Raw genomic sequence first — 26392 nt, 5'->3', positions numbered from 1 at the left:
CAGGTTCGAATCCTGCCTCGGGCATGGATGTGTGTGATGTCCTTAGGTTAGTTAGGTTTAAGTAGTTCTAAGTTCTAGGGGACTGATGACCTAAGATGTTAAGTCCCATAGTGCTCAGAGCCAGCCATTTGAACCATTTTGGAATGGCCACATAAAACAAACAGCACACAAAAGCACACGCACACACTCACGCGTGCAGACAGATATAAGAAAAACAGAAATGAACAGACGTTAGTTTTCAGCATATATTTCTTTCGGATGACAACATGTACATAAACAAACCAAATAGTGAACACAAAGTAGTTAAGACATTAAATCATAGTTTTCGGTGAAATATATATATAATTAATGAGAGGAGAATAATAGTGCTCCACAGAAATTAGCGCAGTGGACATGAAACTTGTGAAGAAAAAAGTTCGAAACTTTAAAATGTGCGTATGATTCGTAAGAGATGTTACAGTGCGACCTCCAGCATGTTACCAGATGCCAGCCACAAACTCGAATAACTGTAAGTAATCACTTATTTCAGTAAAAAATACGATGTGAATTGTTTTGTAATCTACAAATATCGTATATAAAGAAACGAATATAGTAGGAAAAGCAGTTACCACAAAGCTTCTAAGGAAGACTCTTCCACGAAGGAATTGGCTCACAAGGCGCTAGTTCTACCGGTTCTCGAGTACTGTTCAGCAATTTGTTACCTTAACTAGGAAGGACTGATACAAGACGTAGACAAGAGCCAACGAAGAAGGGCGCGTTTCGTCACGGAATCATTTAGACAGCGCGAGAGCGTTATATAGATGCTCAACAAAGTCCAGTGGCAGACCCTACAAGACAGACGTTGCGCATGAAGGAGAGGTTTGTTGTTGTTGTTGTTGTGGTCTTCAGTCCTGAGACTGGTTTGATGCAGCTCACCTTGCTATTCTATCCTGTGCAAGCTCCTTCATCTCCCAGTACCTACTCCAACCTAAATCCTTCTGAATCTGCTTACTGTATTCATCTCGTGGTCCCCCTCTACGATTTTTACCCTCCACGCTGCCCTCCAGTACTAAATTGGTGATCCCTTGATGCCTCATAACATGTCCTACCAACCGATCCCGTCTTCTAGTCAAGTTGTGCCACAAACTCCTCTTCCCCCCAATTCTATTCAATACCTCCTCATTAGTTATGTGTTCTACCCCTCTAATCTTCAGCATTCTTCAGTAGCACCACATTTCTAAAGCTTCTATTCACTTCTTGTCCGAACTATTTATCGTTCATGTTTCACTTCGATATATGGCTACACCGCATACAAATACTTTTAGAAACGACTTCCTAACACTTAAATCTATACTCGATGTTAACAAATTTCTCTTCTTCAGAAACGCTTTCCTTGCCATTGCCAGTCTACATTTTATATCCTCCCTACTTCGACCATCATCAGTTATTTTGCTCCCCAAATAGCAAAACTCCTTTACTACTTTAAGTGTCTCATTTCCTAATCTAATTCCCTCAGCATCACCCCACTTAATTCGACTACAATCCAATATCCTCGTTTTTCTTTTGTTAATGTTCATCTTACATCCTCCTTTCAAGACACTGTCCATTCCGTTCAACTGCTCTTCCAAGTCCTTTGCTGTCTCTGACAGAATTACAATGTCATCGGCGAACATCAAAGTTTTTATTTCTTCTCCATGGATTTTAATACCTACTCCGAATTTTTCTTTTGTTTCAAATGGTTCAAATGCTCTGAGCACTATGGGACTTAACTTCTGAGGTCATCAGTCCCCTAGAACTTAGAACTACTTAAACCTAACTAACCTAAGGACATCACACACATCCATGCCCGAGGCAGGATTCGAACCTGCGACCGTAGCGGTCCCGCAATTCCAGACTGTAGCGCCTAGAACCGCTCTGCCACTCCGGCCGGCTTTCTTTTGTTTCCTTTACTGCTTGCTCGATATACAGATTGAATAACATCGGGAAGCGGCTACAACCCTGTCTCACTCCCTTCCCACCCACTGCTTCCCTTTCGTGTCCCTCGACTCTTATAACTGCCATCTGGTTTCTGTACAAATTGTAAATAGCCCTTCGCTCCATGTATTTTACGCCTGCCACCTTCAGAATTTGAAAGAGAGCATTCCAGTCAACATTGTCAAAAGCTTTCTCTAAGTCTACACATGCTAGAAACGTAGGTTTGCCTTTCCTTAATCTATTTTCAAAGATAAGTCGTAGGGTCAGTATTGCCTCACGTGTTCCAATATTTCTGCGGAATTCAAACTCTACTATTGAAATTTCGAGAGGGAACTTTCCGGGAGGAGTCAGACAACATATTACCTCCTCCCACGTCCGTCTCGCGAAATGATCACGACAAGAAAATTCGAGAATATACAGCTAATACAGAGGCTTGCCGCCAATTATTCTTCCCTTCCGCCATTCGCAGGTGGAACGTAGAAGGGGCTGATCAGTAAGTGGTACCGTAAGTACCCTCTGCCACGCACCGTTAGGTGATCTGCGGAGTATGATGTGGATTACACTGAAGTCACCACGATTCATGACGGTCCCTCGGACTTTACAAAAGGTGGGACATGGTTCTTAATAGGGTGTGTGATAACCACAGTCGGCAGTGCGTGCTCGGAAAAGTGTTCCAGTGCTGGTCAGAAGGATGGTAACGAGTTTTTGTGGTAGTGCATTTCATTCCTCCACCAGCGCCTTTGACAATTGCAGGATGGCCGTTGATGCATGTGGACGTGCCGAAATATGTCATCCCAACGTATCGCAAACGTGCTTAATATGATTTAAGTCGGGGAAACGGCTAGGCCAGGCTACTGACCGAATATCTTCTCGTTTAAAATGTTGCTCCATCTGCGCTATTCGACGCGACTGCTCACCCTATCTCCCGGTCGCAGTTGTTGAGTCACTTGTAGCTTATAAATATGAAATTTAAAATCTTCTTTGACAGTCCTCTGCAGTGATGTACGATGATCTGTATTATTCTGGAATAGCTACAACAGATCGCTGTGGGCTTCGTTACAGAGCTGCAAGAACTCGTTGGGTGTTTTACGACGTTCTAAGTGTCATTTCAGGTACCTTATGCTTGTCGTTGGTTAGATAACCCGTCTCAGGCTATTGTTTTACCCACCTGGATATTTTACTGTCTGTAAGTCGTAAATAACGGTATCTTCCAGAGAGCTTTGCGCGTTTGCACAGCTGCAGCGCTCTGTTTTCACGACAGAACACCTCTGCCTTAATACGCACCATACTGGCTAACGTCCCGTAGTGAACTGAATGGCAAACTACGGGGTCCGAATAGATGCGGCAGATGGCGCAACCACATCTACACACCTGGAAATTGAAATAAGAACACCGTGAATTCATTGTCCCAGGAAGGGGAAACTTTATTGACACATTCCTGGGGTCAGATACATCACATGATCACACTGACAGAACCACAGGCACATAGACACAGGCAACAGAGCATGCACAATGTCGGCACTAGTACAGTGTATATCCACCTTTCGCAGCAATGCAGGCTGCTATTCTCCCATGGAGACGATCGTAGAGATGCTGGATGTAGTCCTGTGGAACGGCTTGCCATGCCATTTCCACCTGGCGCCTCAGTTGGACCAGCGTTCGTGCTGGACGTGCAGACCGCGTGAGACGACGCTTCATCCGGTCCCAAACATGCTCAATGGGGGACAGATCCGGAGATCTTGCTGGCCAGGGTAGTTGACTTACACCTTCTAGAGCACGTTGGGTGGCACGGGATACATGCGGACGTGCATTGTCCTGTTGGAACAGCAAGTTCCCTTGCCGGTCTAGGAATGGTAGAACGATGGGTTCGATGACGGTTTGGATGTACCGTGCACTATTCAGTGTCCCCTCGACGATCACCAGTGGTGTACGGCCAGTGTAGGAGATCGCTCCCCACACCATGATGCCGGGTGTTGGCCCTGTGTGCCTCGGTCGTATGCAGTCCTGATTGTGGCGCTCACCTGCACGGCGCCAAACACGCATACGACCATCATTGGCACCAAGGCAGAGCGACTCTCATCGCTGAAGACGACACGTCTCCATTCGTCCCTCCATTCACGCCTGTCGCGACACCACTGGAGGCGGGCTGCACGATGTTGGGGCGTGAGCGGAAGACGGCCTAACGGTGTGCGGGACCGTAGCCCAGCTTCATGGAGACGGTTGCGAATGGTCCTCGCCTATACCCCAGGAGCAACAGTGTCCCTAATTTGCTGGGAAGTGGCGGTGCGGTCCCCTACGGCACTGCGTAGGTTCCTACGGTCTTGGCGTGCATCCGTGCGTCGCTGCGGTCCGGTCCCAGGTCGACGGGCACGTGCACCTTCCGCCGACCACTGGCGACAACATCAATGTACTGTGGAGACCTCACGCCCCACGTGTTGAGCAATTCGGCGGTACGTCCACCCGGCCTCCCGCATGCCCACTATACGCCCTCGCTCAAAGTCCGTCAACTGCACATACGGTTCACGTCCACGCTGTCGCGGCATGCTACCAGCGTTAAAGACTGCGATGGAGCTCCGTATGCCACGGCAAACTGGCTGACACTGACGGCGGCGGTGCACAAATGCTGCGCAGCTAGCGCCATTCGACGGCCAACACCGCGGTTCCTGGTGTGTCCGCTGTGCCGTGCGTGTGATCATTGCTTGTACAGCCCTCTCGCAGTGTCCGGAGCAAGTATGGTGGGTCTGACACACCGGTGTCAATGTGTTCTTTTTTCCATTTCCAGGAGTGTAGATGCTGGTAGGGTAGCTAATTTAAAATGTACTATTTCTCTTGGGCCATCCTGTAGAATCGAATACAGTGGGATATTCCAATGTAAGTAAAAAAGAGCATTAATACAATATGAGAAGGAAAAAGTCAAATATATTAAATTAACTTTATAGTATGAATTAACATGACACATAATTTCCATGGACTTTCCGAAGAGCTTTTTCATAGTGGAAAGCTGGATAGTAAAAATAATAAGTCGGAACTTGATGGGAAAGAAGTTAATAACAATTATGATGAAAAGATGAGAGAACTTCATTGCACTGTCTAATAAAAGAGAGCGAAACAGAAATAACCGATAAGAACGATATAAACTCAAATAATTTCATATTTCACTAGATAATGTCAGAAGCTAGGGACAAATCTAGGGTGCCAGGAGAACTATTAATCGTTGTGATACCACTGTCACATATCGCTATGCAGTATCTGTTCATTTTTCTCCCACAGTTTTCCAGTCAAATTTGTGGGCGCTAGAAATGTGTATCCGGAGAGGAGGCTGTGTGCACTCTTAGTTCGATGTACCCTCATTTGTCGAGAAGAGAGAACACGTAACGCACCAAGGAACATTATCGAACATGATTGTTTTGATGGTACAGGTGTTATGGTGTCAGGAATATAATGTTGCACGAACGTGCTGACCTCCAAATTTTTGAACAGGATACACTCACCCGTGTTACTGTACGTCTTCCCCACATGCGTCTTTTTAGGGATGAACTCGTCACTGACTTAATTTTATGGATGACAATGTACGACCGGGGAAGATCAGTTTCTTGTTTTGGAGAAATGTGGAAACACGAGGCAGTACTGAGCCTACGGCTTATCTTAGAAGATTTATTATAAATTTAGAGGATTAGAACATTTAAAGAAGACGTTTCACAAAGTCGATTGGAACACACTCTTAGATATTCTGAAGGTAGCAAGGATAAAACCCCGAGAGTGAATGGCTATATTGAGTGTAGCCGGCCGGTGTGGCCGAGCGGTTCTAGGCGCTTCAGTCTGGAACCGCGCTGCCGCTACGGTCGCAGGTTCGAATCCTGCCTCGGGCATGGATGTGTGTGATGTCCTTAGGTTGGTTAGGTTTAAGTACTTCTAAGTTCTAGGGGACTGATGACCTAAGATGTTAAAGTCCCATAGTGCTCAGAGCCATTTGAACCATACATTGAGTGTCCTCCTGTATGAGTCGTCAGGTGCGTTTTCTATGATGTTTCGGCATATATTTGCAATTACGTTTTTGCAGTGTGTAGCTGGAGTCCGCCCAAAGATGTATTACTCACCACGTCTTTCCTGCGACGCCATGCGTCGACGGAAAGTGTTTGTCTGTTTCCCATTGCAAACAAGCGGAATTCGATAGAGTAGTCCCATATTGGTCTAGTTCGATATTCCTTTTATCCATAAAACGGATATCACACTAGACTAAAATGGGACCGTTCTATCGAACGATACGTAAATTTCTGTTTTAAAAATCATTTTATTTTTGACGGGAAACAGACGCTTTCCCGAGAGTCTGGGAGTCGCACTACTGACGTAATGAGCAGTATTTGTTTGGGATTGCTCCAGCTACACAACACTAAAACTAAATTGCAAATTTCTTCCGAAACACCAGAGAAAATGCGCCTGATGTCTCTCACCGGTGGCACCCTGTATGCAATCTACGTAGAAACCAGACGGCAGTTATAAGAGTCGAAGGACATGGAAGGAAAGCAGTTGCTGAGACGGGAATGAGACAGGCGCTTAGCCTGACCCTGATCTTATTAAATCTGTACATGGAGCAAGCTGTGAAGAGAACCAAAGTGAAATTTGGACGAGGAATCCAAGGAGAGGAAATTAAAACTTTGAAGATTTAGCAAGGAGCGCTTAATTCTGCTAGAGACGGTGAAGGACTTTGCAGAGAAATTGTACGGAAAAGATAACTTCTTGAAAAGAAGTTAGACGATGCACATGAATAAACTTTTTAAAAGACCTAATGAATTGCAGTCGAGTTAAATAAAGAGAGTTATATTAGGGAACGAAAACTAAAAGTAGTAGATGAGTTACGCTATTTTTGCTGCAAAATAATTGGTGATGGCCAGAGTAGAGATGATATAAAAGAAAGTAAGAAAAGCGTTTCTGAAAATAGAAATTTGTTAACGTCAAGTATAAGTTCAATGGCTCCAATATAGCAAGCAGATTCAAATGGATGTAGGTTAAAATACTTGTGTAGAGATGACACCACTTTCACAGGATAAATTATGGTGGAGGGCTGCATTAAACCAGTCTTCGGACTGAAGACCACAACAACAAGAAGCAAAGAATGCAAACTTATTAAACTCTATAGATCTGTCAGCTAAATTTGACCCCCAAATCTCACAGAAAGTCATCAGTATCACCAAGTTCCAGGCAGCTACGGTGAACATGCTGCATTACTTACCTAAAAAGTGGCATAAAATGAAAAGTCGAGAAATTTGTGAACAGAACAAAATATATTTCAGTGACTTCTGATTGCGCGTCTGATATCAGTCACACGGTACAAATTATAGTTATACTCAAAGTTTTGTGTACTGAAAATTCTTATGTCTCAGTTCACTTTTATTTTCTCAGGTTTTATTCAGTTTTGTATGAGAGGTGCTGTATCAACCCATTCCGTATGAGGAAGGGAGATAAGCACGTAATATCCCGTCGACGACGAGGTCTTTAAAGATGGAGCGTGAGCTCGAACTGGCGCAAGGATGGAAAATGAAATCCAGATATTTGCCGTAACCAACTTAGGGAATATATGTGGAGCGTCGGGTACAAAATTTACTCGGTTTGTTCTTTAGTTTTATAAGTTTAATCGATTGGTAGTCTTGTGCGAGGCCCTGAAAAGTGTTTCTGCGAATAGCCAGAAAGAGTTGGAGAACGTACTGTTCACAGTCTCCAGTCCACAGCTCCACAGTTCAGCTCACCGGAACTGAAATAAAATGTACTAGCCCTCCATGAATAATGAAGAGGCGTCAGGAACCACGACGATAAATAAGTCTGCTGTCATTTAACTGAGCAGTATATTCTGACAAAATTTCACAAGCACAAGCTTTTCCTATCGTACCCGGCACTCGACACAGTTCAGTGACGGTTTCTACTGTTTGTTCCTAATTACATACAGTTAATTTTTCACCTTAAAAGTGGGGAATAATCTCAGACACTTGTTACGTGGTTTTCTATATTACGGTCTTTCCAGTTAAATTATTAATGCAATGAAGTTCACTTTTACACCGTTTTACAAGATATACACGATATTTGCTTCGCTCGAAAAACAATCATGTCAGACGTCATTAACACCAGCCGAAGGTTCTATGTACAAGAAAAAAAATGGCTCTGAGCACTATGGGACTCAACTGCTGTGGTCATCAGTCCCCTAGAACTTAGAACTACTTAAACATAACTAACCTAAGGACATCACACACATCCATGCCCGAGGCAGGATTCGAACCTGCGACCGTAGCAGTCGCACGGTTCCGGACTGAGCGCCTAGAACCGCGAGACCACCGCGGCCGGCTATGTACAAGAAAACAGTAGAATATTCGCGACTTATCTCGAACAAATGCCATTTAGAATAACGTATAGAGATCAGCAGAATGGCCGCGACTTTTCTCGTAGGTATGGGGTTGGGTTGGGTTGTTTGGGGGAGGAGACCAGACAACGAGGTCATCGGTCTCATCGGATTAGGGAAGGACGGGGAGGAAGTTGCCGTGCTCTTTCAAAGGAACCATCCCGGCATTTACCTGGAACGATTTAGGGAAATCACGGAAAACCTAAATCAGGATGGCCGTACGCAGGATTGAACCGTCGTCCTCCCGAAAGCGAGTCCAGTGTGCTAGCCACTGCGCCACCTCACTCGGCCGTAGGTATGTGTTAGCTATCTACGTGGCAGACAGAAACGTATGAAATACGATGACGCGAACGCGCGTGCTACATAGGAAAGTACAACTACTCGATAACTCGATTCAGTCAAGTCGACTGACGAAAGAAACGAACGAATAGCGTGCGAGCTGACTGGCGGAGGCGGTGCAGTGGCATTGCGGGCAGCCCCGCAAGGGGGGGGGGACACCCCGACCCCCCCCCCCCTTATCATAAGTATCCGCCACTGCACTACAGTCATATAAGGTTTATGTATATTACTGACTGTCTACTGTTTAGCAGTCAGGTATAGGTATAACTACCTTAGAAAACAAAGTAAACTACCAAGGAAACCAACGAAAAATCAAAGAGAAAGATATTTCCACTCATTAAGTGTTCTCTCACTGAACCTGAGGCGTTTCTAAACAAAACAGTAAAATTTACCCTCTCACAACATGGAAAACATTAAGTAGACGTATGGTATTTCTATCACAATCAATGTAGCTACCTTCAAAGATACATAATCCTCCATTATCGCATTTTGCAAAAAATGTGGGCATAAGAGATTTCTGATTTCATCGATTCATATAAACCCCCACGTTAAAAAAATGAAGGCAACCTTCAACATTCATGAAATAATAACAAGAAGGTTTGTTTCAATGGGGCTGTCAAGGTTCACTATATTTTTTATGATTTACGTTTTCCTATTCAAATGAAAGTGATAAACAGAGAAAATCATATTTAGAAATTAACGTCATGACAGCATGACCTAGTGGCATGTTTGGGTTGTGCTAGATCTCATTTAAGCATGTTGTGACCTACGAACGTTATTATCGCAATCGTATTGTTTTGAAGCAATATTCTACAGATAATGTTACTCACTTGGGACACCTAGCATAAATAAAGATGTTAATGGTATAAGTGTATAACATTATTTAGTATTTAACTCCCAAGGATCTGTGTACTGTTTGCTGTAATTTCGTTGCAGAAATCTAGGGGAGATTATGTCTGCAACATTCATTTTCCAAGAAATTTAATTAATGAGTCACATATTTTTCCCTAGAAATGATATGGGTTATACACTATTGGCCATTAATATTGCTACATCACGAAAATGACGTGCTACAGACGCGAAATTTAACCCACAGGAAGAAGACGCTGTTATCCTGCCGCACGGGATTAGCCGAGCGGTCTCAGGCGCTGCAGTGACGGACTATGCCGCTGTTCCCGGCGGAGGTTCGAATCCTCCCTCGGGCATGGGTGTGTGTGTTTGTCCTGAGGATAATTTAGGTTAAGTAGTGTGTAAGCCTAGGGACTGATGACTTTACCAGTTAAGTCCCATAAGATTTCACACACATTTGAACAAGAAGATGCTGTGATATGCAAATGATTAGCTTTTCAGAGCATTCACAAAAGGATGGCGCCAGTGGCGACACCTACAACGTGCTGACATGAGGAAAGTTTCCAACCGATTTCTCATACATAAACAGCAGTTGACCGGCGTTGCCTGGTGAAACGTTGTTGTGATGCCTCGTGTAAGGAGGAGAAATGCGTACCATCACGTTTCCGACTTCGATAAAGGTCGGATTGTAGCCTATCGCGAATGTGGTTTATCGTATCGCTACATTGCTGCTTGCCTAGGTCGAGATCCAATGACTGTTAGCAGAATATGGAATCGTGGGTTCAGGAGGGTAATACGGAACGCCGTGCTGGATCCCAACGGCCTCGTATCACTGGCAGTCGAGGTGACAGGCATCTTATCCGCATGGCTGTAACGGATTGTGCAGCCACGTCCCGATCCCTGAGTCAACAGATGGGGATGTTTGCAAGACAACAACTGTGGTGTCACCGCCAGACACCACACTTGCTAGGTGGTAGCCTTTAAATCGGCCGCGGTCCGGTAGTATACGTCGGACCCGCGCGTCGCCACTGTCAGTGATTGCAGACCGAGCGCCACCACACGGCAGGTCTAGTGAGACTTCCTAGCACTCGCCCCAGTTGTACAGCCGACTTTGCTAGCGACGCTACACTGACAAATACGCTCTCATTTGCCGAGACGATAGTTAGCATAGCCTTCAGCTACGTCATTTGCTACGACCTAGCAAGGCGCCGTATTCAATTGATATTTATTATGTGAAGCATGTATCATCAAGAGCGATGTTCTACAATTGTGGATTAAAGTTAAGTATTCCAAGAACTACGTTCTTTTCTTTATAGGATAATTACTTTACCTTGTTCCAGACCTCACACCAATCTGCGTGAGCTTAACAGCGTGCATTTCGGCCTCCTCTAGCAACACGGTGTTGGCTGCAGCATGGACTATCAGCTCGGAGGCCATGGCTGAGGTTACCCTAGACGCTGCATCACAGACAGGAGCGCCTGCGATGGTGTACTCAACGACGAACCTGGGTTCACGAGTGGCAAAACATCATTTTTTCGGGTGAATCCAGGTTCTGTTTACAGCATCATGATGGTCGCATCCGTATTTGGCGACATCGCCGTGAACGCACATTGGAAGCGTGTATTCGTCATCGCCATACTGGCGTATCACCCGGCGTGATGGTATGGGGTGCCACTGGTTACACGTCTCGGTCATCTATTGTTAACATTGACGGCACTTTGAACAGGTGACGTTACATTTCAGATGTGTTACGACCCGTGGCTCTACCCTTCATTCGATCCCTGCGAAATCCTACATTTCAGCAGGATAATGCACGACCGCATGTTGTAGGTCCTGTACGGGCCTTTCTGGATACAGAAAATGTTCGACTGCTGCCCTGGCCAGCACATTCTCCAGATCTCTCACCAATTGAAAACGTCTGGTCAATGGTGGCCGAGCAACTGGCTCGTCACAATACGCCAGTCACTACGCTTGATGAACTGTGGTATCGTGTTTAAGGTGCATGGGCAGCTGTACCTGTACACGCCATCCAAGCTCTGTTTGATTCAATTCCCAGGCGTATCAAGGCCGTTATTGCGGCCAGAGGTGGTACTGATTTCTCAGGATCTATGCACCCAAATTGCGTGAAAATGTAATCACACGTCAGTTCTAGTATAATTTATTTGTCTAATGAGTACCCGTTTATCATCTGCATTTCTTCTTGGTGTAGCAATTTTAATGGCCAGTAGTGTAATTTTCGTTATGAGCGAACATGCCTCAGGGAGTAGACCAAAGGGATCCAAAACGCTCAAAGTGTCCCTTGTATTGTCTGACACTGGAGTTGGGCAAGTACCTTCGAGCCGACTAAACTATCCCATGACAAAACGAGCCGCTCTTCGTAGGATCTGCGGTATTTCTTCTGTTAATTAACCTGTGTAGGCCACAGACTATTGAAAAACTCTCAAGAACTGGTGAAGCTTTAAGACACTTCTTTCGTCGATGGATTACATATTCTTAAAACTTTCCCAGTGGAACTTAGCCTGGCAGCTGCTTTCCCTGTAATTACTTTTAAGATTTTAGGTAACTGGAGAAAGTTACTACTACATAATTTACGCTAGTTACTGTTTCCAGTTAATTGTCACAAATAACGTAATGGAACAGTAATTGACCCCTTCCCCTGTTTATGCACAACACGTTACCTTTATTTACGTTCGCGTCCACCTGACAGTCCTTCCACCGATCGGTGTTGCGGTACAGCACTTCCTGCAATTCGCTGCAGGCCTCTGGAGTTGCAGCCGTCTTATGTAGACAACCGCATCACCTACAAACAACCTCACAGAGGCTCCAGCATTGCGCACTAGTTCCTTATCACATATTGTGAACAATAACGATACTATGTCACTCCTTTGGGGTATTCCTGAAATGACCTTTACATCTGTCGGTTATATTCCGTTAAGAATCACTTGCTGAGTTTATTTGCAATGTCATACTGAATCCAGTCACAAATGTGGTCCGATACTCGGCGTGCTCGTATTTTGTTCACTATGCTACAGTGTAGAACTGTACCGAATGATTTCTGGAAGTTGAATTGGACTAAAACGCAAAAGAGCAATGCAATCTTAATTTTCAAATTAGTAGAAATGAAGACATTAGAACTATAAATATATACAGTTTTTTTTAGTTTCACTGGCAGGGGTTTGCGTAGTGTTTGATATAATTATATAATTTCGTTTCAGAAATCTGGGGAGGGGGATTAGGTCTGCAGCATGTCTACAGTTTTCAGAAATATTTATTATATATAGTTGTTTTGGTTGCTTTCGGTGGACTTATGAGAGTTTACCAGTTTCTAGTTTTCTGAGTGGTCGTCGGAACCAGTATCCTATTACGAATGCGACCTGTCAAATAATCATCTACCGCCAATCGTGCTCACTTAGATGCAGGTTCAAAAATGTGTGTGAAATCTTATGGGACTTAACTGCTAAGGTCATCAGTCCCCAAGCTTACACACTACTTAACCTAAATTATCCTAAGGACAAACACACACACCCATGCCCGAGGGAGGACTCGAACCTCCGCCGGGATCAGCCGGACAGTCCATGACTGCAGCGCCTTAGACCGCTCGGCTAATCCCGTGCAGATACAGGTTCGATGAAGACTCATTAAAGTTCAGCACATGTGATTAAGAAAACTGCGAATAGAAAAGTATCTTGCAAAAAAAACCAGTCCTTTACCCTGCACCAGTACATTTCTTCCAGTTTCAAATAACTATCGTTCTGAAACTACGGAGGATAGCCACGCGCACATACATATTCTCTTTTCCGAGTGACAAATACTTACGTTTATTGCCTGAAACACTTTATCTCTATCGGAAAAAAGTCATCATACCATACAGGGTAAAAAATGGAATGCATATGAGCTGTATGTAGGACACGTTTACAGCCGCGTCAGAGCCAGGAGCTTAGAGGACACGAGGAGGTGTGCGTGACCTACCTGTCGCTAGCCTATTGATCCGACGATAGCCGGAGTAGGACAAGCACCGCAACACGTATACTGCCTAGTGGCACAATTTTACGCCGCCCATGGCACTTCTACGAGGGAAAGCTGAATTCTTTTCGGTCTGACACAGCAATGTCGTTCCTATGAAAGAAACTTTGCCTTTGTTTTTCCACAGTAACAAAAGTCACGTGACAGCTTACACATGTCCGTCGTACTTCTTACGTAGAAGTAGAAGAATTACAGAATCAGAAATAGTAAAATTCGGAAAAATGGTACTTGATGCTCTTAGGAAGGATGGATGTGTCATAAGCATATTCTTAAATCTCTTAAATTTTTCTAAGGCTTTTGTTACTGTTGACTTTAATATTCTACTAAATACGCCAGATCATTAGTAATAAAAGGCACAGCTACTGAATTTTCCTATCATACCTAGCAGACTGTGTATAAAATGTAGAGATACCCAAAATCTAAAAACGGCTACACTTTCAGTGATATACTTATTAGAACCAAAATATATTGATATACAAGTTCCTCAGGGTAGCATATAAAGATCAATACTGTTCCTGATATATGCTAATTACTTTCATAATAGTGTTAATGACGGGGAAAAGTTCTCTTTGTTGATGACAGAAATCATATAATGTTTGAGGAAACAGTGGATTCCCTGCATGGAAAGCAAATGAAATCTTCAAGGGAGTTTACAGTTGGTCAGTATCTAATGAAGGACACTTATTCACAAAAAAAGCCATGAATTTCAGTTGAAGAGGGAAAAGACACTGTCAAACTGAGTGTAGATGGTATGTTTATAGCTAACGAAACAAACTTAAAATTTCTAGAAACGAATATTGATTCTCAGTTCAAATGGTGTGAACACACAAAATACTTACAAATAAAATGTCATATTCATGTTATGCCCCTACTGTCCTCTCAACGGAGTACTGCAACCAATGGTTTTCATTTACTTATTGTTCGTACGTACACTCAATTTTTGCCGGCCGGAGTGGCCGTGCGGTTCTAGGCGCTACAGTCTGGAGCCGAGCGACCGCTCCGGTCGCAGGTTCGAATCCTGCCTCGGGCATGGATGTGTGTGACGTCCTTAGGCTAGTTAGGTTTAATTAGTTCTAAGTTCTAGGCGACTGATGACCTCAGAAGTTAAGTCGCATGGTGCTCAGAGCCATTTGAACTCAATTTTTACTCGTAGAATTCTTTTCTGGTAAACACAAGCTCAAAATATTGCCACGAGCTCTGGCGTGTGCAGTGTGATGCAGCAGTTAGCGTCGCTGACTGGCGTGGATGGTGGGATCTGCCAATTCAAACCTGACAACCACCAGTGATATTTTATTTAGTATTCATCATTTCTGGAAGGTTCTTGCTATATCTTTTTTTTATAATGTTTGTATGTTCTGGAACATTCGGTGTTTGTATGGATACTATTCAGTAATATTCAATCTTCGTAGAAACAGCTGCACTCTTCGTCGATGTGGTCAGTTCTATTATGACTGTATGTTGGAAGAGAAATAAGCGCGCTTTCAGTACTACGTGCTGAGTTTCACTGACGACCTTGCCTTCTGATTTGGACTTGACTGTGATTTAGACGTGACAGTATGAACAGAGCTTTCAAACTATAGAACAGGCCATAAAACAGTAACCAAAAATAGTAATCAGTTTGTGACATTCACCTGTTTTACTACTTCGTTGATAGTCCTCGGTGTCGATGTACTGCGTTATTATACTGGCTGAAAAATGGGGTGTGGAAGTTCAACACTAACTACTGTAAATTATGTAGCTGACAGTCGCACAGCTGCGTTTCACAGTTTACTTTCACTGTTCACACCCCCCCCCCCCCCCCCCATATTACAAAGTTAATTGGCCAGTTCACTATTGGTAAATAATAAGCCTCATTAAAAGCTTGCAGGCAAACATCAGCATACTGCTGCAATAGTTGGCTGTTGACATCTGTGAGCAGTATATACCTAACCACACAGTTCACAGTTCTTGCAGAATAATGAGATACGTGTGACACTATTTCTCAAATAAACTGAACAAACACTGTCATTGTTTTAACACACAGCCTATTTGTGTTACACTAATTTCACTGTTAAGTTAATGCATTATTGTTACTCTAACTGATACAGACTTCCCGTCTGAAAATCGGTCGTGGACTGACTGACTCGGGACCAAAAATCGGGCCTTTATATATCCTCACAATACTAGGTACTGAACCTATACATTGTTCGATGTTTAATTTTACAGAAATTACAATTAAAACAAAACTCATTCAATTAACTGAATACATCGAAAAATTCCTCCTTTTTAATAGTTCCCTCTATCACAAAGATTAGGCCGAATTATTTGTTTAAATAATGAAATTAACAGTTATAGTTATACAAACAATACTTTTGACGAACCTGGTAATTATTTTGGAATTAATTAAGGGCTGACTTTGCTAACATGTTTTCGAATAGAGGAAAATAGATAGTTAAAGAATCTTAGTAGTTCTTTTTCCAAACATTTATAATTATTACAGAATTTATATTTGTTTATAAGTCAACAATAGAATCCATGTCACGAAACAGTTACTGATTTCACCTATAACAAAAGATATTAAATAGAAATAGTGAAAATAAATTAGGAAATTGATTATATACACAAAACTAAGCACAAAGTTAGATCTGGTGCTATACTTCTTAAGACTAGGGCCAACCTTTCTCTTTTACGAAAATGCAGATTATATACTCATGTATGTTAATGGTAATTAGTCAAAAATGAAAAAATAAATTTAAGGAGGCACATGGCAAAACAAGAGAGGAAGTATAGAGATCCAAGTTTGCTTCGTCAGAAGTTCCACTGTAAAAATGTGTTGAAAACAATGGAAATTTTAACCACACTATTTGAGTACATTTACCAATCAGTTATTCACATGAGAAAAAACTTGGTAAGTAATTCATAAACAACTACACTACTGACCCTGGAACGAGTTCTGGGCCGTGCGGAGTGGCCGCGCGGTTGAGGGAGCCATGTCACTAATCGTGCGGCCCGTCCCGCCGGAGATTGAGTCCTCCCTCGGGCATGGGTGTGAGTGTGTGTTGTTGTTAGCATAAGTCAGTTTAAGTTGTTTGTAAGTCTAGGCACCGATGACCTCAGCAGTTTGGTCCCTTAGGAATTCACATACATCTGAACATTTTTGAACAAGATCTGGAGGAAATGTCTTTACCAAGGAAGTATAAATACAAAATTCAAAACATCATTTCCTATCAAGCGAGAAAATTATACAAAATACAGGGAGATCCAACATGTTTTCCGAAAACTGTCTTGATCAGCTAGTTCGACAGTCCACACGCAATGGAAATATTTTGGACCTTGTAGCTACATACTGGTCTGACCTTACCGACGGTGTCATTACAGAGACAGGAATTAGTGATCACGATGTCCTCATAGCGACGATGGTTACCATAGTTAATAAATCAATCATGAAGGCTAGGAGAGTATTTTTGGTAGAAAGAGTAGATAAAATGTTGTTAGCATCCCATTCAGACAACGAATAGAGATCATTTAGTTCCAGTGTAATGGAAGAAGACAAATTATGTGCAAAGGTTCAACAGGTCGTAAATCGCGACCTGGAGAAGTATCTATCCAGTAAGCGGATTAAGGACGGAAAAGACCCACCGTGGTTTAATAAAAAAAATTCTGTAAACGATGAGAAAGCAAATATTGTTGTACTCTCAGTTCAAAATGACGACAGGCAAAAGAGTAAAGATTCGTACATCTGTAAAAAGATGCACGAAGCTTACAACTAATATCACTGTTATCCGTTAACAAAGGATCTAGCCGAGAACTCGAGAAAATTCTGGTCCTACGTAAAATCACTAAGCGGGTCCAAAGCTTGTATCCAGTCACTCATTGACCGAACTGGTGTGGCAATAGAAGATAACGAAAGAAAAGCTGCAGTTTTAAATTTAGCGTTTAAGAAACCGTATGGAGGGCATGTTAATAGGCTTCCCTCCCATAGAAAAGCAGCTGAAAGAGCTGAAAACAAATAACTTAAAAACAAACAAGTTACATGGGGATACCCCTCAGTCTCCTTAGAGAATGGCTGAAACGCCCGAAGGTGTCAGCAGCGTCGAATGTTGTCAAGAACGTTGTCATGCTGTTCTTTACACTGCGAACTATCGTTTTCGACCGAAAATTATGTAGGAAACAACGCTCCAAGGAAATTCGTGGTTTCATTAACGCGCTATATGCCATCCCCTGAGGCCTTCTCGCATAGATTCTGAGTGGAGGTGTGTCTGAAATGTTTTCTTCGGCCACCCACATGAAAACTGTATGGTTTCAATCAATATTGGGCGTCGCGTTTCTGACTTCCATCAAGGTGTTAAAAGAAGTGGTGGAATGCGGGTGACAGGAGTGGGGGTGACGACCTTTCCCTTGTGTGAACAGGTCCACGGTGGCGTTGGGCAGAATTGTGGCCAAATTTGGTGACAACAGGACATCGCTAACCCACCTTACACGACACACCAACTTCTGCGTCTGAACTTTGTTACGCATGTGTCGACAGCTTGCTGTTTGAAGCGTCATCGAAACCGAGGGTGACGTCACAGCGTGTCATGGTTTTACACCGTTACAGAGGAGGATTGCACGCACCTTTGAACCAAATTTTAAATTTCTGCGTCGCAATGGAAGACAATCACGGGATTTCAGAAAGTGATCCTTTCTTTGTATTGCACAGTGCAGGTGGATATACAGGGTGTCCCAAAAGCCACCGACTGACTTTAGAGACATGTTCCTTATACCAGAGCAAGACAAAAGATCTAGTAAACAAGGGCTGTAAAACGCGCACCTGAAGAGATATGAGCAGTTGTTCAGTGGAAGATAAGTGTTTCACACTAGTGAAGATGAAAAAGTGCCACAGTTCTTGAAATACGCATTTTAACCCCCACGTTTACTGGACATGGACAGCAAAGACCTTGCAGTAAAACGGATCTGTTCATTGACTTGAAGATGAAAAAATGCTTGTACCTCTTAAAGTATGCATTTCAGAGTCCATGTTTACTAGGTAGTTTTTACTTATTTTAGTGTTTTTTGACACCCCTTATATAGGATGAACATTAATCAAACCGACAAACTTTAGGGACGTATGCCAGACTGGAAATGGAGGAAAAAAGGAACATGTGTCAGGAAATGGACCTCGTGCTTGCAGCGACAACAAATCGTCCCGATACACAGTACAGAGCTACATCGCATGCGCGGCACAACAGATGTAATGGGTGGCCTCCATGGGATTGCAGGTGATGCAGATAGCAGCAGTTGTCATGCAGAATACATACACTACTGGCCATTAAAATCGCCAAACCACGAAGATGACGTGCTAGCTACAGACGCGAAATTTAACCTAAAGGAAGAAGATGCTGTGATATGCAAATGATTAGCTTTTCAGAACATTCCCACAAGGTTGGCGCCGGTGGCGACACCTACAACGTGCTGGCATGAGGAAAGTTTCCAACCGATTTCTCATACACAAACAGCAGTTGACCGGCATTGCCTGGTGAAACGATGTTGTGATGCCTCCTGTAAGGAGGTGAAATGCGTGCCATCACATTTCCGACTTTGATAATGGTCGGATTGTTGCCAATCGCGATTCCGGTTTACTGTATCGCGACATTGCTGCTAGCGTTGGTCGAGATCCAATGACTGTTAGCAGAATATGGAATCGGTGGGTTCAGGAGGGTAATACGGAACGCCGTGCTGGATCCCAACGGCCTCGTATCACTGGCAGTCGAGATGACAGGCATCTTATCCGCATGGCTGTAACGGATTGTGCAGCCACGTCTCGATTCCTGAGTCAACAGATGGGGACGTTTGCAAGACAACAACCATTTGCACGAACAGATCGACGACGTTTGCAGCAGCATGGGCTATCAGCTCGGAGACCATGGCTGCGGTTACCCTTGACGCTGCATCACAGACAGGTGCGCCGGCCTTGGTGGCCAAGCGGTTCTAGGCGTTTCAGTCCGGAACCGCGCAACCGCTACAGTCGCAGGTTCGAATCCTGCCTCGGGCATGGATGTGTGTGATGTCCTTAGGTTAGTTAGGTTTAAGTAGTTCTAAGTTCTAGGGGACTGATGACCTCAGATGTTAAGTCCCATAGTGCTCAGAGCCATTTGAACCATTTGAACAGACAGGTGCGCCTGCGATGGTGTACTCAACGAAGAACCTGGGTGCACGAATGGCAAAACGTCATTTTTTCGGATGAATCCAGGTTCTGTTTACAGCATCATGATGGTCGCATCCGTGTTTGGCGACATCGAGGTGAACGCACATTGGAAGCGTATATTCGTCATCGTCATACTGGCGTATCACCCGGCTTGATGGTATGGGATGCGATTGGTTACACGTCTCGGTCACCTCTTGTTCGAATTGACGACACTTTGAACAGTGGACGTTACAATTCAGATGTGTTACGACCCGTGGCTCTACCCTTCATTCGATCCCTGCGAAACCCTACATTTCAGCAGGATAATGCACGACCACATGTTGCAGGTCCTGTACGGGCCTTTCTGGATACAGAAAATGTTCGGCTGCTGCTCTGGCCAGCACACTCTTCAGATCTCTCACCAATTGAAAACGTCTGGTCAATGGTGACCGAGCAACTGGCTCGTCACAATACGCCAGTCACTACTCTTGATGAACTGTGGTATCGTGTTGAAGCTGCATGGGCAACTATACCTGTATATATCGTATATATTTGTCCAATGAATACCCGTTTATGATCTGCATATCTTCTTGGTGTAGCAATTTTAATGGCCAGTATTGTATAATTGTACTTTGCCTAATACCATGTCGGTGGGCCTCTTGCCTGGAGCTTGTAATACGGATCGTCTCAATATCCTGTAGAGCCTGGTCCTCTAAATCCGGCTTAAGCACAGTCCGCCGCCTCCCTGCACATTCGTCTGTCTGAAAGGACCCATGATCAGACAAACGCCAAAAAAGGGCTTGAAATGCTTTATGATGCGGTTGGTGCCATGAGGGTACTTGTTTTGGTACAGCTGTGCTGCCTCTCGACCGCTTCCGTCTCCTTGGTCGCTCACAAACACCACCTTGGCTAATTCTTGACATCAGTAAGAAACCATTCTGCTGCTTTCAGTACAGTGCGTAAGTCACACAGCCTGCACCACAAAAGGAACATATGGCTCGTGGTCAGAAGACTTGTCATTCCTAAGCTCCATGTACCGTGGCAGTGATGCATTCCTGGACACATGTTCATAAGATAATTAATTGAAACTCTCAGCTGCCGACAGGTGATGTTGATATACCTCGATGGGGACAGCCGAAATGTGTGCCCCGACCGGGACTCGCTATTCATCTGTGTCCTCGGTGGCTCAGACGGATAATTATCATTTATTCTAGAGAAACTGCACGGTCATCAATGGTATATGTTCTTTCGAGAACAGTTACTATCTTCATATATGTTCATAGGACCTTTTTTCCTCCATATCCAGTCAGGAATCCGTCACTGTAGTTTTTAGTTTTTATTAGTGTTCACCTTGTATACATGTTTAAAGAATATGGTAGTTCAGTGTCTCCCAGGGCATTGCATCCGCTTGGCGAATCCGTGTGAATCGAGTTCGTCTATATCACTCCCTATGCACGCGCACGCGGAATCACGCGGCTGGCAGTTCACTCACTCGGTATCATGTGATGCTCACTCACCGAGTGCTGGGCAACAGTCGTGTGGCCTTGCCACAGGGGAACGGAAACGTGGATTATACACAGCTTCATTACAATGTAGCAGCGTTAATGGAACCGGCAGGCAAATTAATGCATTTGGAATTATAATTACTTTCCAGTTGTCGATTTTCCATGTGTTCTATGGAGGATGTGTGTGCTGTATACTTGAGATACACGAAGTGTTACTATAGTATACGAAAATTAAATTGATAATCGAATATTGAGTGTTACTGAAGGTCATAGTTTTAGGTGTGGAATTTTGTATTTGTGTGAAAGAATAGCTGATGAAATAATGCTCACTTTCAGTCAGCTCCTAAAACTGCAGTGACACTGAGACATATTTTAAACAGAACAAATTAAAAAGACTTACGTTGAAGAGCGTAACAACAGACTATAATTGTCCAGCTACAGCATCAGTCCTGCTACACCATCGGATTTCGTGAGTAAATAAAGCAAATGAACTAATAGGCCTCGTTTCAGTTGACATTAAAAACAAAAAGAGAAAGGAAGCGTGAGTTACATTGGTGAGAAAACGTGGATAACATTTGAATAAATTTCTGTCGTGGTCATTATTCGAATATGTGTATCATTCAAACAAATTTATTCCGACATAAACTATTTGTAACTTAAATAACGAATTACTTGTAATGCCACCGTATATTCTTTGTTTGCTTCTTGTACAGAATTACACTACTGGCCATTAAAATTGCTACGCAAAGAAGAAATGTAGATGATAAACGGGTATTCATTGGACAAATATATTATACTAGAACCGACATCTGATTACATTTTCACGCAATTTGGGTGCATAGATCCTGAGAAATCAGTACCCACAACAACCACCTCTGGCCATAATAACGGCCTTGATACGCCTGGGCATTGGAGTCAAACAGAGCTTGGATGCCGTGTATAGGTACAGCTGCCCATGCAGCTTCAACACGATACCACAGTTCATCAAGAGTAGTGACTGGCGTATTGTGACGAGCCAGTTGCTCGACTACCATTGACCAGACGTTTTCAATTGGTGAGAGATCTGGAGAATGTGCTGGCCAGGGCACCAGTCCAACAGTTTCTCTATCCAGAAAGGCCCGTACAGGAGCTGCTACATGCGGTCGTGCATTATCCTGCTGAAATGTAGGGTTTCACAGGGATCGAATGAAGCATAGAGCCACGGGTCGTAACGCATCTGAAATGTAACGTCCACTGTTCAAAGTGACGTCAATGCGAACAAGAGGTGACCGAAACGTGTAACCAATGGCAGCCCATACCATCACGCCGGGTGGTACGCCAGTACGGCGATGACGAATACACACTTCCAATGTGCGTTCACCGCGATGTCGCCAAACACGGATGTGACCATCATGATACTGTAAACAGAACCTGGATTCATCCGAAAAAAATGGCCTTTTGCCATTCGTGCACCCAGGTTCGTCGTTGAGTACACCATCGCAGGCGCTCCTGTCTGTGATGCAGCGTCAAGGGTAACCGCAGCCATGGTCTCCGAGCTGATAGTCCATGCTGCTGCAAAAGTCGTCGAACTGTTCGTGCAGATGGTTGTTGTCTTGCAAACGTCCCCATCTGTTGGCTCAGGGATCGAGACGTGGCTGCACGATCCGTTACAGCCATGCGGATAAGATGCGTTTCATCTCAACTGCTAGTGATACGAGGCCGTTGGGATCCAGCACGGCGTTCCGTATTACCCTCCTGAACCCACCGATTCCATATTCTGCTAACACTCATTGGATCTCGACCAACGCGAGCACCAAAGACGCGATACGATAAACCGCAATCGCGATAGGCTACAATCCGACCTTTATCAAAGTCGGAAACGTGATGGTACGCATTTCTCCTCCTTACACGAGGCATCACAACAACGCTTCACCAGGCAACGTTGGTCGACAACTGTTTGTGTATGAGAAATCGGATGGAAACTTTCTTCATGTCAGCACGTTGTAGGTGTCGCCACCGGCGCCAACCTTGTGTGAATGTTCTGAAAAGCTAATCATTTGCATGTCACAGCATCTTCTTCCTGTCGGTTAAATTTCGCGTCTGTAGCACGTCATCTTCGTGGTGTAGCAATTTTAATGGCCAGTAGTGTATGTATTTGTTCCCTTGCCTCATCGCAGTTTCTGTTCGATAAATAACATATTAATGGTTTGCGTAGAAATGTGTCTTTGTGGCTCAATGGCTTTAATTCCAGAATAGAAAACTAAAGTTTTGGGTTTTGGTCCGTGGTTAGTCCTACGATTTCCTGTGTTACTTATCGCTTCTTTCACCCATAAGAATGGCAATAACGTCAAGTTAATTTGCTGCGTGTTTCGGAGTACATTCTGAAATGCAGAGGCCCCTCTTATTGGCTGTGTAAGGCTGTTCGGATGTGGGAGGAAGTCGAGGGCACACCACTATACATGGTAAAGCGCTGCAGTGCTTAAACCTGCCTTCTAATTGAGCACAGCTTTACTTTATTTACAATATAACAAACGGAACATTAAAATACAGCATTAGCAGTTAGAGCTGTAATGCACTAGGCAGCCTGGCTAAGGCTGTCGCAATGTTGAGTAGTCAGCTGACAGCCAGTTGTGACCGATCAGCCGAGAAAGATGGGCGTGGAATATGTTATGCCTTTTTTCTCACAATAAAGGCAAAACCACGTTATTTAGAATCAACATTTTTTGAATGTGGCTATTAACAGCCTTCAAGTAATGTATAAAATGCTTGTTTGACCACCAGCTGCTTTTTTATTTAAAACCCAAGCATCGACCAGTTTCCGTCACAGGCCATCTTCACGAATTAGGGTTAATACAGTTTAAGCCACAACATCACATCTGTCATTACTTAAATAACGGCCGCGCCTCATATGTACAGCATGTCATGAATTATAGCATACTACAGAGGACTTTTAAAGGCAAACATACTAATGACACGCGAAACGACGCAGAATAATTCACTTCATACCATCCGAGATGGCCACGATATCTGCCATGAAACTCCATTATCGCCTGAAGGAGTCCTTTTGGAACGACAACACATGACACCACGTGTAGCCGGTAGAACAGGAGAAGCACTAGATCCAACGTTTCTCCGTGGTCATGTCACGAAAGAATATTCATTTGAAATCCTTGCAATGGGCACTCTGATTGGCTCACAATAATTATTTCTGTAAAATGCGTCCTTGCTAGTATGTGCCTAAATGTAAGCTTATATACAGGCGAGGGTCAGAAACTTGTCATGGAGCGGGGGAGATTTTCTGTACTCTTCTCCACACCAGACCATCTTTGTTTAACCATGACAAAATCTGGGAGAGCAGGAGTGTGTCCCCCTTATTTACAAAACTATTACACTACTGGCCATTAAAACTGCTATACCAAGAAGAAATGCAGATGTTAAACGTGTATTCATTGGACAAATATATTATACTAGAACTGACATCTGATTACATTTTTACGCAATTTGGGTGCATTGATCCTGAGAAATCAGTACTCAGAACAACCACCTCTGGCCGTAATAACGGCCTTGATACGCCTGGGCATTGAGTCAAACAGAGCTTGAATTACACTCCTGGCCATTAAAATTGCTACACCAAGAAGAAATGCAGATGATAAACGGGTATTCATTGGACAAATATATTATGCTAGAACCGACATCTGATTACATTTTCACGCAATTTGGGTGCATAGATCCTGAGAAATCAGTACGCAGAACAACCACCTCTGGCCATAATAACGGCCTTGATACGCCTGGGCATTGGAGTCAAACAGAGCTTGGATGTCGTGTAGAGGTACAGCTGCCCATGCAGCTTCAACACGATACCACAGTTCATCAAGAGTAGTGACTGGCATATTGTGACGAGCCAGTTGCTCGGCCACCATTGACCAGACGATTCCAGTTGGTGAGAGATCTGGAGAATGTGCTGGCCAGGGCACCAGTCGAACAGTTTCTCTATCCAGAAAGGCCCGTACAGGAGCTGTTACATGCGGTCGTGCATTATCCTGCTGAAATGTAGGATTTCGCAGGGATCGAATGAAGGGTAGAGCCACGGGTCGTAACGCATCTGAAATGTAACGTCCACTGTTCAAAGTGACGTCAATGCGAACAAGAGGTGACCGAAACGTGTAACCAATGACAGCCCATACCATCACGCCGGGTGATACGCCAGTATGGCGATGACGAATACACGCTTCCAATGTGCGTTCACCGCGATGTCGCCAAACACGGATGCGACCATCATGATGTTGCAAACAGAACCTGGTTTCATCCGAAAAAAATGACGTTTTCCAATTCGTGCACCCAGGTTCGTCGTTGAGTACACCATCGCAGGTGCTCCTGTCTGTATTGCAGCGTCAAGGGTCACCGCATCCACGGGCTCCGGACTGATAGTCCATCCTGCTGCAAACGTTGTCGAACTGTTCGTGCAGATGATTGTTGTCTTGCAAACGTCCCCATCTGTTCACTCAGGGATCGAGACGTGTGATCCGTTATAGCCATGCGGATAAGATGCCTGTCATCTCGACTGCTAGTGATACGAGGCCGTTGGGATCCAGCACGGCGTTCCGTAACACCTTCCTGAAACCACCGATTCCATATTCTGCTTACAGTTATTGGATCTCGACCAACACGAGCAGCAATGTCGATCGCCGTCTAGCAGAGTTCGCCCCGTCGGCAACCCCATCGATCACTCCACTCAGGACGAACATCGCAAAGGCAGGAGGACCATCGACGTTGACTAGCCTGGCTATGGACATGAGAGGCAAGGACAGACGACCAGGAAAACGTCGACTCCAAGGACAGGACATCCACAGGCGCCATACGAAAACAGAAGATTGTCGAACATGCGTCTAAACCATATGAAGACGTCAGCTCCACCACCCACCCAGAGAAACAGAAAGAGATCTACGAGGGAATACTACATATCATCCAACAAGCAAGACAAGACACTGAGAATCCAGCTTCCACCAGCACTCCACCAGAGTCAGAAGAGGAACAACAACGCCACAACAGCGACGACGAAGCCACCATGGAGCAAGATTACTCAGGAGAAGGAGATAAATCTTCGAATCATGATAAGGAGTGTTTTAGGACAGTGAACTACAAACGAAGACAGATTAACTGTACACTCGTAGTGGACTTGAAAACCCGTGAGAAATGCGGACGCAAGGAATGCAG

Source organism: Schistocerca americana, chromosome X, assembly GCF_021461395.2.
Source record: "Schistocerca americana isolate TAMUIC-IGC-003095 chromosome X, iqSchAmer2.1, whole genome shotgun sequence".
NCBI classification, from domain to species: Eukaryota; Metazoa; Arthropoda; class Insecta; order Orthoptera; family Acrididae; genus Schistocerca; species Schistocerca americana.
The sequence above is the reverse complement of the archived record's forward strand: the minus strand, read 5'-3'. Positions refer to the sequence as shown.